This window comes from Rattus norvegicus, chromosome 7, assembly GCF_036323735.1.
Source record: "Rattus norvegicus strain BN/NHsdMcwi chromosome 7, GRCr8, whole genome shotgun sequence".
Lineage (NCBI taxonomy): Eukaryota > Metazoa > Chordata > Mammalia > Rodentia > Muridae > Rattus > Rattus norvegicus.
Window position 1 is genome coordinate 18,748,828 of NC_086025.1, and position 16,831 is coordinate 18,765,658.

Consider the following 16,831-nt stretch of genomic DNA (forward strand, 5'->3'; position numbering starts at 1 on the left):
ATCTGAAGACAATCCACAACCCCCCACCCACCCATATCTTCCAAGAACCTAGGTCCTCTAAATCAGGGAGGACGCAGTAGGAAATGAAATGGTATGCTTGTATGGGAGTGTTCATCACAACATTGACATTGTACACTACATCATCCTATTACCATTAACCTCTTCTAGGTTCTAGTAACATCAAATCCTTTCCAGCTAGATACTCAGTATGTTCCAGAAGGAAACTTTTTGACCTCAGAATGGAGGAGGGGCTGCTGCAAGAGGAGGAGTCAAAGAATTCTATTTGGGCACATAGTGCCGGACATAAAGTATTGCCACTATCTTGACATTGTTTATTGAGACATTAAACATCAATGCATTTTGCAAATTGCAGACTGATATATGAAGGTAATAGTGCTTGCTTACTAGGATCAAAATCAAATATTCTTATTAATATTCCTCTATCTTCTCACATTAAAGCATTATATGTGCACCAAGGTGGCATTGCCTGAGAAGACGTAAACAAATACCTGTGTAACCCAGATGTGGAATCAGCAAAAGACCACAGAATTAGTCTACCTGAGTCTATCTTATTCAACATTGACTTCACAGGTGCTCCATGCTCAGGAAAGCATGTGGGGTCACTTAGAAGAAGGGGTTACTCGGGCAGTTGTTCTCTATGTGCTTCAGCCAGCACTGGCTTCAGCTTGGATAAGCTGCATTTCTGAAGCCTCTGATAGCAGGATAACTGCTCATGCTTGTCATTGTTGAGATTTGTAAGTACTCCAAGTGTCTAGGACAGTGGATCGCCCTTCCCTTCAATAGCATGCCTTTAACATTACCAAATGTTGTTATAGACTCAACAGCAAAGGGCATTAAAATATCCACTGGCTTTGACTTTTGAATGAGTAAATTTCAGTGCATTGGATCCACTAAAGCAATAGCTACTAAGGTCTGCATGTTCCTTACATTCGCTGCAAAAAGACACCTGGACCCAGGCAGCAAACGTATAAAGTGAATGTGTGCTTTAAACTCATTTACAAGTTGAGTATCCACTGGGATCATCAAAACCATTGTGAACAGAACAGCTGAGGGCTCACTTGGACCACAAGTGGGAGGCAGAGAGAGAATCAATTGGAATGGCCTGGGCTTTTGATACCTGTAAACCCAGCCCCAGGGACACTGCTCTTCCCCAGACTATACTGCCTAATTCTTCCTAAACTGTTGTCCCAACTAGGAATTGTATTGAAGCACATGACCCTAGGGGGACCAACCTAATTCAATCTCCTACATAGGTGCTGATCTTTGTCACTAGGAAGAAAAAGGCTGTGAAGGCAACAGTCAAGACAGGCACTGTGCTGAGGTAGTGAGCGGGACACTCTCCACCTCTCCAGGTCCTGTTCTCATGGATCATTCATGAGGGAATTATAAGTGAAAAAAAAGGAAAACACTCTGTGGATATGTTTGTGCTTTGGACTGGGGTTTGGTTCCTATAGTCCAGGGAGACGTGGTTTTTTCCATGATACCAAATGATTCCTATGTACCTATTTTGGCTCAATTTCAAGTCCACATATTGGGACTAGTAATATTTGGTTGCTGTCTTGTTTTAGACAAGAAAGTCAAGCTCAAAAATATACCTACACCTTTCTCCAGACCTATTTCCTTCTAAACTGGTTAGGTACCAACACTTACTAGGACCATGAGGGCCTCGACAGTGTTTGCCAAGCTCATGGTAGAATTCATGGGACCTAGTAGGAAACTTTGCTGTTGTTTGCTATTTCCTCAGATCTTGGAAAAGAATCTAAAAATGGTTAAAAGATTTGAGTTTAGAAGTAGTACCTGATTACTGGAGACTGCTCAAAAGGGTTTAAAATAACCATGACTATGTAAGAGAAATGCTACTAAAATTAAGAGAGACCCTAGAGTGGAAGCCAGAGACACCAGGAGAGGAACAGGGAAGAATGATGTATGGTCCTATGTTAGTAAGATTACAGAGAAGGTCCATGTTCCATGCTGTATTGGCCTTTCTCTGGGGCAACAGAGGTGGAAGTACAAGGCTCAAATAATTAGGCAGTTATCCTGGACTAGCACCACATTCAATACTGTTAATTTCAATGCTGCCAGCCTGCTGCCCGACTCTACGCCAACAGAGCCTCTTTCAGAGAGCAGAGGAGTTGTGGTCATGACTGTCTCTCAATCTAGATGGAGGGACAATAGGATTTGACGTGGTGATGCTGCAGTGGATGCAGACAAGATGTCTAGCTGTGAACCAACGTGAGGACAAGGTACATTCTAGGTTCTTTCCTTGGTCGTATCTCTTATGGACATTGAAGCTCAGCTCATCCAGATGGACACTAGGAGTTCGGCTTCAGCTTGTAGTGGGTCCACAGGACCTCTGAGTGAATATCTCATTTGTGGTTGCAGGTGGAAGGGCCCTTTTATTTGTACCTCGTGGAACATGGGATCTGAAGAGGTAGAATGCTTCCTCCCCTAGGTATATGCACACTGGTACAAGACTGACATATCCTGTTTGTCAAGGAAAAGGTGTGTGTGCCTCTGCCTGTTTAGGAAGACAGTGCTTCTGGTAGCTTTTCCCAGGGTTCCTCTAACTTGTTAACTCTGCATGATTTCAATCAGGGGCTCAGTGGAATGGGCTCTACCTGCTAAGGCATCCATAGGGTCAGTAACCATATGAACTGCTTGGAGTCTGTCTTCTTTTGCTAGATTATTTGCAATACCTCTCCATCTGTCTGTGTATATAGAGAAGTACGAAGCCATGATTTGTTTTGTATTCTGGTCTTCACCCTTGCTTGGACCTTTAATCTAAAGCAACCATTCCAAGTGGTAACTCCATAGGGAGATCCAGGGGGGCATGAAAGTTGGACAAGGGATGGGACACAGATTAGTGGTGAGAATGTATTCTCAGAAAGCAAGAGGAAAACTCATACCCCAAGACTGATTCTTACCATAGTGCCTAGCTCCGGTTTAGCTATCTGTCTGGATACAAGATGCTGTACAAGCAGGAACTTTGTGACTCTACTGAGGTAAGGCCCACCTGCCTTGTGGGGAGAAATTTTGCCTTCTTTTATGAATGCCTGACTGTCTGCTAGAGTCAAGTCAGATTTCCAGCAGATTTCCTGATTTGCAGCTTCATGGAAGGTTATGAGGGACACACTTGAAGCTCATGTTAATGGGATCAATGTTTGTTGATCTTAAAGGAAGGAACTGGAAGAAAAAAAGAGGCCTCCATATGCTTAGAGATACTGAATACATATCAGTCATCGTCTCTGTGGGCTGGGGACTTTGATTCCCATGATACTATAAACAATTGTTAAGTCCAGGAGAACCTTGAGACTCGTGCGGTACGGACTCAACAGCCCTGGCCATTGCTTTTCTTTGTTTCATTTCTTTTATTTAGTAAGCATTCCATTCATTCACATTTCAAATGCTATCTCACTTCCAGGTTACCCCTCCACAACCCCCGTCCCACATCTGCCCTCACACCCCTCTGCCATGTCTATATGAAGGTGCTCGCCCACCCTCACATCCTCTCCCACTTCTCCAGTTTCTCCCTATGCTGGGGAAATCAAACCTCTACAGGACCAAGGGGCTATCCTCCCCTTGCTATCAGGAAAATATTTTCTTCCATAAATAGGTACTTGTAGCCATGGATCCCTCCCTGTACACTCCTTATTTGGTGGCCTAGATTCTGGGACCACTGGGTTGTTTGTTAGGCCAATGTTTTTCTTCCTATTGGGTTACAATAACCTCTCCTTCTGTAGTCCCTGCGACAGCTGCTCCACCAGGGTCCCTGAGTTCAGTCTGATGGTTAGCTCCAAGCATCCACATCTGCATTGCTCAGTTGATAACCAGGCCTCCCAAGAATCAGTCAAACCAGGATTCTGTTAGCAAGCGCCTCATGACAAAGACAACAGTTTCAGGTTTGGTGTCTGCACACAGTGTGGATTCCCAGGTAGGAAAGTTCCTTGAGGACCCTTCCTTCAGTCTCTGCTCCATTTTTTGTCCTTGTTCTTCCTGTGGACAGGAACATTTCTGGGTAAAATACTTTGAGATGGGCAGGCTCAGCCCTCCATTGGGGACTGTGCCTATATACTGGAGGTGGTCTCTTCAGGATCTATGTCCCTCTTCTCTGCATATTTAGGCTAAAGCCATTCTCAGTGGCCCTAGGAGCCTCTCATTTCCTGGTCTATGTGACCCTCAGTGGCCATCTCCAGTTTGTAATCCCTGTTACATATTTTTATCCATTTCCTAAACCTCTCTTCCTCTTTACCATCTCCTCCACTATCTTATATTGCCCCTTTATTTCCTCCTCATCCTGTCTCCCTCCCTGGTCCCCTTATTCCTCCCCCTCCTGCAATAATCCTGTAACCTCCTCAATGCAGAACTGAAGCATCCACACCCTGGTCTTCCTTCCTCCTTAGCTCCATATGGTCTGTGGGTTTTATCATGGCTATTGTGAGCTTTTTGGATAATATCCTCTTTTCAGTGAGTACAAAGTGTGTGGGTTTTTTGTGTGACTGGGTTACTTCACTCAGCATATTTTCTAGCTCCATCCATTTGCCTGAGAATTTTATGAAGTCATATTATTTAATAGCTGACTAGTATTCCATTGTGTAAATGTATCATATTTTTGCATCCATTTTTCTACTGAGGGACTTTTGGTTTGTTTCCAGCTTCTGGGTTTTATAAATAAGGGTGTTATCAACATAATGGAGCATGTATCCTTGCTGTATGTAGGGGAATTTTTGTGCATATGCCCAATATTGATAAACTTTGTTTCTGATTCTTTATTTTCTCTCTTTCCAATAATCCCCTCTCCCCACCTAGAAGACTACTGGACGTTTTGCCAGACAGACCCACATACTCTGCTCTCCTTTTTAGGCGTAGTTAGGTTTTATTGTCTTTTCACTCTCATCACAGACACAGATGTCCCAATTTCAAGTTTATTTCCTGTCCCAGTCCAGTAGGATTTGGATCTTTCTTGCATGAACTCTGTTCTCTCCTCAATTAACCATGTCCTGTTTCTTCAGCCAGCTGAGAAGATGCCAGAGCCATTACATGTACCCTAGCCTCAGCAGACAGGCCTTGCCATACTTTCAGAGTCCTCTGCCTACCAGAAAGTCACTTGTTGTTGTTGTTGTTGTTGTTGTTGTTGTTGTTGTCGTCATTGTTGTTGTTGTTGTCGTTTTCGTTGTTGTTGTTGTTGTTGTCGTTGTTGTTGTTGTTGTTGTTGTCGTTGTTGCTGTTGTTGTTGTTGTCGTCATTGTTGTTGTTGTTGTTGTCGTTTTCGTTGTTGTTGTTTTCGTTGTTGTTGTTGTTGTTGTCGTTGTTGTTGTTGTTGTTGTTGTCGTCGTCGTTGTTGTTGTCGTTGTCATTGTCGTTGTTGTCGTTGTCGTTGTTGTTGTTGTTGTCGTTGTCATTGTCGTTGTTGTTGTTGTCGTTGTTGTTGTTGAGAAATATCCCTAGCTCACCTGTTGTTGTCCTCCCTCAGTCACCTTCTCTTCACTGTGACCAAAATGGCAGGAGGAAAGTAAACACTCTGCTGAGCCATCTGTGTCTGTCCACCAAGTTTACCCTTCTATTCCTAATGGGCCCTGTTCACAGGGGCTGAGGTCTGCAGTTGCCATTCTTTACTGTTGTGTGTCTACTTTCTCAGTTCTAACAAGGCTACGTAAAGTACACTGGGGTGGAGTAGGTAAGGCAGTAACCTGAGACGTGGAGCTGAGATACTGTGGCCTCAGCTCATGCTCCATAAAGGATGCAGCCACTTGGCCCCATGGAGAAGAGGAGCACTAGATGTTGCCTTGTCCAGCAACCTCTCAAGCCTATTTCTGCTGGAGTAAGGGAGGCCCCAGCCTGCCTAGGGGGGATGTGGTTCAAAATGAACATCTTTTATATTATGGTTCCATAAAGAGTCGGTTCATATATTCAAATGTTTGGAAATGAGTGGTCAGAATTGTCAGCTCAAGTTACTCAATACATTTTGAGTCCCTTAAACTCAGGCAAGGAAAATCAGACCTGTATATTCCCTGAGGTCTTCAGGGGTCCCAGTGTCTGTCTAATGGAAAACATTGTACAGGAACATGGAAGGATTTCTAAAGAAGGTTATATATATTAGGAGGGTTGATTTAGGAATATCTGAATACAGAGGGCACTTAGCTCCTAAAATTGGGAGTAAGTCTTTTACTATGTGGCAGTTCTCCATAGGTATTTTCCCATCTCCTTGGTTGATGCCTCCATTAGTGAGACAAACTTAGCGACAATCCAAGTGTCAACTCTAGACATTTGTGAGAAGAGCTGCAGAACATCCAAAATTGACACCAACTGCCATCTCATCTGTACATTGGCATTTCTCTCCAAATGCCTTTTTATTGTACAGTGAGCATCTCTTTCCAACTGCCTACCTCCATGTATATGAAATCTGTTGTCAACTGCCTTTCTTTTTTGTAAATAGACTGTCTATCTCCAATTACGTTCCTGTCCAAATAGAGGGCATCCCTCGCAAACTGCCTTTCTCCCAGAATGTAGAATACCTCTGGGCAAGTGCTTCCCTGACTTCCTCTAAAATTCTTAACTGGAAGAAAAATACTCTTGGGGCCCAGAACCAATATCTCAAAATTGACATCTCTCAAAACCATTCAGATGAAGTGTGAGAACAGTAGAAGATAGGAAAATTCAGTATAATTATATCAGGGTAGAATTATCCCCAGTTTCTTATAAAGTTAGGTAAGGGTATGTCAGGTAGTGTCTTGGAGATATTTGTGTAGATATGGGAGTATCTGATGGAATCTAAGTTATGTCGAGTTCTGAGCGACCCTGTCTGACAAACGAGCAAAGTTCAATGATGAGAACATACATAATTGAAAAATTAATAGATCAGGAAGAAGGTGGGGATGCAAGCCTTAAATTGTGTAAAGTACTGTCAGGAACCATCCAAGAAACCTAGCCTTAGGGCCAGCACCACAGGAAAAAAAACAACTCAGGAATCATTACATGATACTTTTCCCAAATGACCAGCGTGCATTTGAGACCATGAATCCAGCCTGCAACACAAAAACACAGGCCTTAGTGATCATAAAACTGTAGAGGTCATGAAATATCTCATTGGAAGGATCCAGTCACAAATACCAACAGTGGAAACACTATACCATTCTAATATCAAGAGCTTCTAATAGGTTCTAGGAACATCAGAGAAGATCCATCTACTTTCTGAGAATGCTCCAGAAGGAAACGCCTTTGACCAAATAGTGGAAGGGGGCATGTTGCAGAAGGCAGAGCCAAAGAAAATATTTGGACACATATGGGCATCAATAAAGTACTGCCACAAAAATTGAACTTGTCCATCCAGGCATAAAATTCGAGAATACCCAAAAAGATGCAGTGGATTATGTAAAATCATAGACGTCACCAGCCCATCACCTCAGACACTGCCCCTCACTGAAATGGCAGCAGAGGACCAAGGATTTTATGCTCCAGAACTGATACTACGGGAACCACAGGATGGCAAGGAGGCAGAAGGGTAGAGTGTGGACATGCTACTCCATTATATCACCACAGGGTCCCCTTTCTTCAGTGGAAGGACCACGAAAGAGATCAGAAATAGATTGTCACAGAGACCTATGACATTGCAACTCACTTCTGGCAACCAGAAACCTAATCCACCAAATTCTTACAGTTTACCCAGAAATAAGGCCCTCCATTGAGAACATTGAGACATTTTTGTGTAATGAGAGGAAATGTGAAGTACTTAGCTCGACTGTCACCTATCCAGATTCTCAAACTGTAGACATGCTCTGAGGTATAGAATTTTATAGTTGCAAGAAATTAAATCCTTGAACAAGTAAAACTACAGCAAAATGATGGGGGACATATTTAAATTTAAAAGAACAGGAACAGAGGGCACTTGAGCATGGGTCTAAGACTTTTGTCATTACCAGGCTTACATGCCCTATGCCACCCAAATCATGAGCACATCCCTTTATTCTCTTCCTCTACCAAAGAGAAAGGGGAGTAACCCCAACTTTGGCCTCATCCATATCCAGCCCTAGGAGAGCATGGGCCTCCTGCCCTGACACAATAAGGCCAGTAGTGGCAAGAAATGCTTCCATGCCTGCCACTACATTACAGTGTCCCAAGAAGAGGAGCACAGAGACTGCCTGTGCCCTCCATTCTGGAGATGTGTCTACCCACTGAGCCCACATCAGCATACCAGAAGAGCAAATGCCCCTGCGATCTAAGGAATTCTTAGACAAGGAGCTCTAAGTAAAGCCTCAGAGGATTGTGTGCTTCAAGGGACTAGACAAGAGTATCAGGGTTTTCCTGTCAAGAATCTGTTGTGTTAAGGAGTCTCTGAAGATGAAAGCCTACTATATAACTTTCAGAAATATGGGTCCTGTGAAAGAAGCAGGACCCAGAACCCATGAGTTTCTAGGCAAGTACGGGATGGTGCATCACTTCTTGACCTTCTTCACTATACCATGCTACACCCATTAGCCTCTTCTAGGACCTACTAATGCCAAAGGGGGTCCATGTAGATACTGAGTGTGCTCCAGCAGGGGACATCCTGACCTAAAAATGGAGAAGGACCCAAGCAGGAAAAAGAGGCAAAGAAATATTTCTGCAAATAGTTGAAGCCATTACGTACTGCCAGAACCTTGACATCCAGATATAAAGCACCAGATTGTCCTCAGAGATTCAGAGCTTGATTCGAAATAAAACAGGCATGTCCTGAACCTCGTTGCACTGCACATCTTACTGAAAAGGCAGCACAGGACCAAGGCATTTTATGCTTCAGAGTTCACATTAGGTGAGACATGTAATGGCAAGGAGGCAGATGGGTAAAGTCTAAGCGTGCTCCTTTATTTTATCACCACAGGGACCCATCCCTTTGCTGGAGTCACCATGAAAGAGATGGAGAAGACGATTGTCACAGGAGTCTATAACATTAAACCTCACTTCTACTGGCAACTTGAAATCTGAATCTCCAGATCCTCACAGTTTGGAAAAAGATGAGGCCCTCCATTCAAAGCATTAAGAAAGATTCTTGTGTAATTAAATGAAATGTGAAGTAAGTATCTCGACTGTGATCTATCCAGAATCTCACATTGTAGACATGCACTGAGGCATGGAGTTTTCTATTTCCATGAAATTGGTATCCTTGAAAAAATAAAACTATACCAAAGATGGGGACAAATTCAAATATACAAGAACAGGTACAGGAGGTACTTGAACATGGATCTAATACTTCTATCATGACTGGGGATCCATGCCCTATGCCACACCTATCATGAGCACATCTTTTTATTCTCTTCTTCCAGCAAAGAGACTGGAGAGTGACCCCAACTTTGGAGTCCAGCCCTTGGAGAACATGGGCCTGCTGCCCTGACACATTGAGGCCACAGTGTGGGAAGAAGTGCTTCCATGCCTGCCATTGCTTTACATTGTCCCAAGATGAGCAGAGATACTGCCTGTGCCCTTCATGCTCAACAGAGGTCTGCCCCATGTGTCTGCACACCAGAGGAGGAAGTGCCCCTGCCATCTAAAGAATACTTGCACAAAGAACCCTTATTAACACCTACAGAATGGGGTGATTCAAGGGACTGGGCAAGAAAAGGAGGGATTTCCTGTCAAGGATCTGTTACATCAAGGAATCTCTGAGACCAAACCCTACTATATAACTTTCAAGAATATGGGTCCTGTGAAAGAGGCAGGATACAGAACCCCATGAATGGGTAAGAAAGTATGGGAGTGAGCACCGCATTGTTCACATTCTTCCCTATACCATCGTAACAGCATTAGCCTCTTCTAGGGCCTACTAACATCAAAGGGGTCCATGAAGATACTGAGTGTGCCCCAGCAGGGGACTCCTTGACCTAATAATGGAGAAGGGTCCAACCAGGAAAAAGAGGCAAAGAAAATATTTTCAGCAATTGTGGCAGCCATAAAGTAGTACCATGCCCTTGACCTTCTCCATTCAGATATAAAATGCAAGAATATCTGAAAAGATGGAGATGATAATGTGAAATTTATAGATCTCACCTGACCATCAAGGCAGACCCCGCCCCTTACTGAAGTTGCAGAATGAGACCTAGGATTTCATGCCTCAGAGCTCACATTAGGTGAACCAGGAGGCACATGTGGCGAGTCTGTGCAGGTTACTTTATTTTATCACCACAGGGTCCCACCACTTCAGAGCAAGCAGCATGAAAGGAATGGAGAAATAGATTGTCACAGCGACCTATGACATTGCAACTCACTTCTGTTAACCAATGAAAACTTAATTCTGCAGACCCACAGCGTTTCCGTAAAAGAAGCCCTCCATTCAAAATATTGACATTTTTGGGTAAAAGAAATGTGAGTAAATATCTCGACTGTGATCTATCCAGATTCTCACATTATAGCCAGGTTCTGAGGATGGAATTCTATATTTTCAAGGCATTGCATTCCATAAAAAAGAAAAATTTAGCAAAATGATGTGGACAAATAAAAATTCACAAGAAAAGGGACAGAAGACATTTGAGCATGGATCTAAGACTTACATCAGCCCTGCGATCCGTGACCTATGCCACACCTATCATGAATACACCCCTTTATTCTCTTCTTCCACCAAAGAGACTGGAGAGTGACCCCAACTTTGGCCTCCTCCATATCCAGCCCTAGGATAGCATAGGACTTCTGCCCTGACACTGTCAGGCCAAAAGGGGGCAATAAGTGCTTCCATGCCTGACCTTGCTTTGCATTGTCTCAAGAAGAAGAGCAGAGATACAGCCTATGCCCTCCATTCTCAAGATGTGTCTGCACCTTGTGTCTGCATCAGCACACCAGAAATGACAATGTCCCTGCCATCTAAGGAATCCTTGCACAAGGAACCCTCATGAACCATTCAGAGAATTTGGTGCTTCAAGGACTGGGCAAGATATCAGTGATTTCCTGTTCCTCTCTGAAGGAGTCTCTGAGGACAAAACCCTACTACATATGTCTCAAGAATATGGGTCCTCTGACAAGGCAGGACACAGAACCCATGAGTTTCTAGGCAAGTACGGGATGGTGCATCACTTCCTTGACCTTCTTCACTATACCATGCTATAATCATTAGCCTCTTCTAGGACCTACTAATGACAAAGGGGGTCCATGTAAATACTGAGTGTGCTCCAGCAGGGGACTTCTTGAACCAATAATGGAGGAGGCCCCAAGCAGGAAGAAGGGGCAAAAATATTTGTGCAAATAGTGACAGCCATAAATTACTGACATAGCCTTGACTTGGTCTGTGCAGACATAAACACCAGAATATCCTCAGCGAGTCAGAGGTTGATGAGAAATAGACAGAGATGACCTGAACCTCAATGCAGACTTTGCATCTTCCTGAAAAGGCAGCATGGGTCCAAGGGAATAATGCTGTAGACCTCACACTAGATGAGCCATTTGATGGCAGAAGAACAGATGTGGGCAGTCTGGGCATGCTACTTTATTTTATCACCACATGTTCCCACACATTCATAGTAAACACCATGGAAAAGACAAATACTGTCACAGGGACCTATGACATTGCAACTCACTTCTCTTGGTAAATTGAAATCTAAATCCCCAGACACTCACATTTTCCCCAAAGTTGAGTTCCTCCATAGAAAACATGGAGGGACATTCCCAGGTAATGAAATGTGAAGTTAATATGTAGACTGTGACTTCTCCAGATTCTAACATTATGGACAGGCTTTGAATCATGGAGTTTCATGTCAAGTAACTGGAATCCCCCAAAAAAGTAAATGGAAAAGATGGGGCCCTAACTACTCTAGAAGAACAGACACAAGATGTGAGCATGGATCTAAGACTTCATCCAAGCCTGTGGATCCAGGTGCTCCACCACCCCGACTCCTGCACACCCCTTCATGTCTTGTCTTCCACCCAACGGAAGGGCTTGTGAGCCCAACTGTGTCCTCCTCCTTTACCAGCCCTCAGGAGAGCATGGACCTGCTGCCCTGACTCTGTCAGGACACAGGGGGCAAGAAGAGCTCCCATGCTTTCCATTGCTCTACACTGTCCCAAGAGGAGGAGCAGATACTGCCTGTGCCCTGTATTCTGTAGATGGTTCTGCCCCTGTGAACACATGAGCACATCAGAATAGGAAATTCCACTGTCGCCTAAGGAAGACTTGGACAAGGAAACCTTCATCACCCTCTCAGAAAATTGGGTGTCTCATCAGAATGGGCATAAGAGAGAGCTTCCCTGTTGTTTCCTGTTTCCTTTTTGTTATTTCAAAAGTCTCTGAAGAAAAGCCACAACCCCCCACCCACCCATATCTTCCAAGAACCTAGGTCCTCTAAAGCAGGCAGGAAGCATTAAGAAATGAAATGGTATGCTTGTATGGCAGTGTTCATCACAACATTGACCTTGTACATTACACCATCCTATTACAATTAATCTATACCAGGTCCTCGTTACATCAAAGCCTTTCCAGCTAGATACTCAGTATGTTGCTGTAGGAAACTTCTTTGACCTCAGAATAGAGGAGGGCCTGCTGCAAGAGGAGGAGTCAAAGAAAACTATTTGGGCAGAGAGTGCCGGACATAAAGTATCGCCACTATCTTGACATTGTTTATTGAGACATTAAACATCAATACATTTTGCAAATTGCAGACTGACATATGAATGTAATAGAGCATGATAACCAGGATCTAAATGAAATATTCTTATCAATATTCCTGTATCTTTTCTCTTTAAAGCATTATATGTGCACCAAGGTGGCATTGCCTGAGAAGACATAAACAAATACCTGTGTAACCCAGATGTGGAATTAGCAAAAGACCACAGAATTAGTCTACCTGAGTCTATCTTATTCAACATTGACTTCACAGGTGCTCCATGCTCAGGAGAGCGTGTGGGGTCACTTAGAAGAAGGGGTTACTTGGGCAGTTGTTCTCTATGTGCTTCAGCCAGCACTGGCTTCAGCTTGGATAAGCTGCATTTCTGAAGCCTCTGATAGCAGGATAACCACTCATGGTTGTCATGGTTGAGATTTATAAGTACTCCAAGTGTCCAGGACAGTGGATCGCCCTTCCCTTCAATAACATGCCTTTAGCATTCACAAATATATATTAATGACTCGACAGCAAAAGGCACTAAAATATCCACTGGCTTTGACTTTTGAATAAGTAAATTTCAGTGCATTGGATCCACTAAAGCAATAGCTACTAAGGTCTGCATGTTCCTTACATTCGCTGCAAAAAGACACCTGGACCCAGGCAGCAAACGTATAAAAGTGAATGTGTGCTTTAAACTCATTTACAAGTTGAGTATCCACTGGGATCATCAAAACCATTGTGAACAGAACAGCTGAGGGCTCACTTGGACCACAAGTGGGAGGCAGAGAGAGAATCAATTGGAATGGCCTGGGCTTTGATACCTGTAAACCCAGCCCCAGGGACACTGCTCTTCCCCAGACTATACTGCCTAATTCTTCCTAAACTGTTGTCCCAACTAGGAATTGTATTGAAGCACATGACCCTAGGGGGACCAACCTAATTCAATCTCCTACATAGGTGCTGATCTTTGTCACTAGGAAGAAAAAGGCTCTGAAGGCAACAGTCAAGACAGGCACTGTGCTGAGGTAGTGAGCGGGACACTCTCCCCCTCTCCAGGTCATGTTCTCATGGATCATTCATGAGGGAATTATAAGTGGAAAAAAAAAAAGGAAAACACCGTGTGGATATGTTTGTGCTTTGGATTGGGGTTTGGTCCCTATAGTCCAGGGAGATGTGTTTTTTCCCCCTGTAAAACGAAATGACTCTTATGTACCTATCTTGGCTCAATTTCACCTCCATATGTTGGGATTTTTCCTGTATATCTCAGCAGAGGTCAAGGAAAATTCTCAACCTCAATTAATGGCCAATCTCTTCAGAAAGAAGAACCTAGGCATTCAGTACATGCTGCTTTCCTGCATAGCTGTGAAGGCTTGACTCTGTAAATTATCCTACCATGGCTTTGCAGGGACCTGAAAAGCATATAGTGTCGAGGAAGGCACAGAGAAGCATCTTACTACATTGTTTTGATATTGATGTTCTCCAGCATCTGAATCCAATTTTCAAGGGTCATGTTAAAGAAAAGTAACTGAATATTAATCCTGGCAGAAGAACCTTGCTAACTGTGTGAGGAAAGGGAACAGAAACTATCTGAAGAGACCGCAGTGGCATTCAATACTACCCCCAACCCCCAAACAAAGCCCAAACCAGCTGCTTATGCAGACAGCAGTATCAAGTGTTTGACTTTGTTCTTCCCAAAGGCTAGAGCTGTACCTTGTGAACCTGAACCCTTCCGGGCCCCAGACCTTGTCCTGAGGGAGTCATGCAATGGTAATGTTGAGTGCAGTCTGGGCAGGAAGCTCTCTGGGATAAGAGAGCAGCGCACCTCCTCTGCATAGGAAACACACAGGGTGAGCTGCAGGACAACATCCTAACAGGAACCCACAAAGTTCCATGTCCCTTACCTTGCCAGATAAACCCCCTCATGTACCAACTTTTGACCACTTGCCCCAGAGAGGCCTCTGCTAGAAGATATTGAGAAACCAAAGATGAGTGAGGAAAAGTCACAGACTATTCCAAGTGAGAACTATCCAGGCCACATCACCTCAGCCTCCCATGTGCTGTGACTTCTATGACATACATGTCATATGTGCAGAAGTGACAGTATGAGAAAATAATGAAGACATACTTAATACTACTGGATCATGCCATAAATGTGGGCTTGGCTGAAGGCCTTCACAAAGACTTGGTCCATGGCCATATATTTTTCTATCCTCAAAATTTCTTGTCCTTCAATTTTTCCCAATAATTTAAGAAGCACTGATTCTGTTCATGCCTGCTCAGGCCGCTGTGTTTAGAACCACACCTATCTGAAGAAATGTCATGGGGAAAACTGTCTCCATGCTTAACATTTTCTTCTGCTGTCTCATGAATTGGAGCCCCAGATACAGTGAGGCCTCCCAGTGTCACTCTGTGGCTGTCCTTTATGCGAACTGCAGCAAAGTTCAGGAGCAGATCCCTTGCCATTTTGGTAATAAGGTGCTTGCAATCTGTTTGCAAACTGCAGAGGATAGAATGAAGGCAGGACTCTCAGGGTTGTTTTACCTCTTGCAGTTCAAAAGAGTTCCATCTTGATTCTTCCAAAGATTGAAATGGCAAACCGTTTCACACCTAGGAATTGTGTTTAGAGACAGGCCTCCTGTCTGTAGCTTGTGAGTTTAGCATGCACTGAAGTGCTGATAGAATGAAGCCCCCGTCATATGAAAACCAAGAGAAGGACAGCCTCTGTAGTCCAGAGAGGGATGTCCCTGGGCATCGGCTCATGTGTCACCTGATGAGTACTAATTGCAAATGCATTTTCCTCTGGTCCCTGGAGAAAACATGACGGAAAAAGATGCCTGAACAAAGCCCACCCACACTCAGAAGCAGTCCTATAGAGATTAAAAAGTGCTTCAGTCTACAAAACTAGCCTACCACAGACAAAGTGATTTCTATTGTGGACATAAGTCAGACTCTGGAGAGGGAAAAGTACAGATTCTCTATGAAATGCCAATATTCCCAGGCTTACATCCTAGGCATATCACTCGTCACAACTGATTAAGATAGCATTTCAAATTACATCCATTTCATGCTGGAGTATGAAGCAGTCTACTGGACGCAGTGGACAATATCATGAAACAGAGATTTGTCTGGAAACAATGTGTAGTCTTTAAAAAAGAATTGGGAAGATGCAATGGGAGGAATAATTGATTCAGGAGATCAAAGGGGGCAGCAGGCTGCTGAACGAGGAGACACAGAAATCTCATTTGTTGTTTGACCTCTACCCAGACACTGATTTGAACCTGCACTCCTTAGAATGTACATTACTCTTCAAAAATGCTTGCTTTTCCTCCTGTGGAATTCGTAGGGCAATGTCAGTGAACTCGTTATGGTGGACTATTAACATAAAAGTCAGAGAATGTCTCTGAGTATCTGTATTTATACTCAAACCCAGAAGTTGAAGTGACCAGCTCAGTCCTAAACACTCACTGACTCTAAGTAATTCCTCCCTCTCTCTTCTCCTGCAACTGCTAGGAGAAAGCATTTCAGGGCAGGCTTCCTCCCTTTACTTTCAGTGTAACCCTGTACTTCTTCCTGAGTGTCCCTATGTCATCCTCTATGAGGGCTAAACCTGGACCCATGTATAAGGATTCTCAGGGACTAATATCACTACTCTTGGGCACACCCTGAGTATAGTGGGATCTTTGACCTTGGTATCTTCCTAGGTGTCCACAAGGAGGCCCTGCTCTTCTGCCCATGCAATACAGCTTGAGTCTCCTCATGTCTAGAGACAATTGTCTAGAGAGGACATCTGCAAGAAAATCTTGTCTGCTTTCCTGAGGCCTGCCAGCTATTCCAAGCTCTCAGGTTCTCAGTAATATGTGAAGACTCACTTAGCAATTCTTCCAGGGTCTTTGTATAGCGCAATAGGACCTCAGTGGATTTAATGAAGTCTATGGCTCACTTAAACAGGATCATCTGGATTTTGGAGTTGATTAGGAGAAACAATGCACAACTGTAGAATAGGGATCCTAACAAAAGAAACAAACCCATGACCACCCAAGTGCAGAAGAACTAAATATACTGCATGTCAGTTGGGTGCTCTGGGAGGCAGCAGTCTGCCAACGTTTCTGTGACTGCCATGACACACAGAATTGAGGTCAAAGAACTAAATCCAAAAGAATCCTGCTATTGTAGGCTGGAAGCACAAAATGTGTTATTTGGAAAACTGGTTCATGGGTAGGGGACACTAGGGACATTGTAGGCACATTTTACTT

The 16,831-nt window shown here is 43.7% G+C and overlaps 1 protein-coding gene across 6 annotated transcripts in view; it reads left to right on the plus strand.

The window, feature by feature from the left end:
* Positions 1-16,831, plus strand: part of LOC134479845 (putative sperm motility kinase W) — a 665,424-nt gene that overhangs the window by 582,617 nt on the left and 65,976 nt on the right. The window lies entirely within an intron of this gene.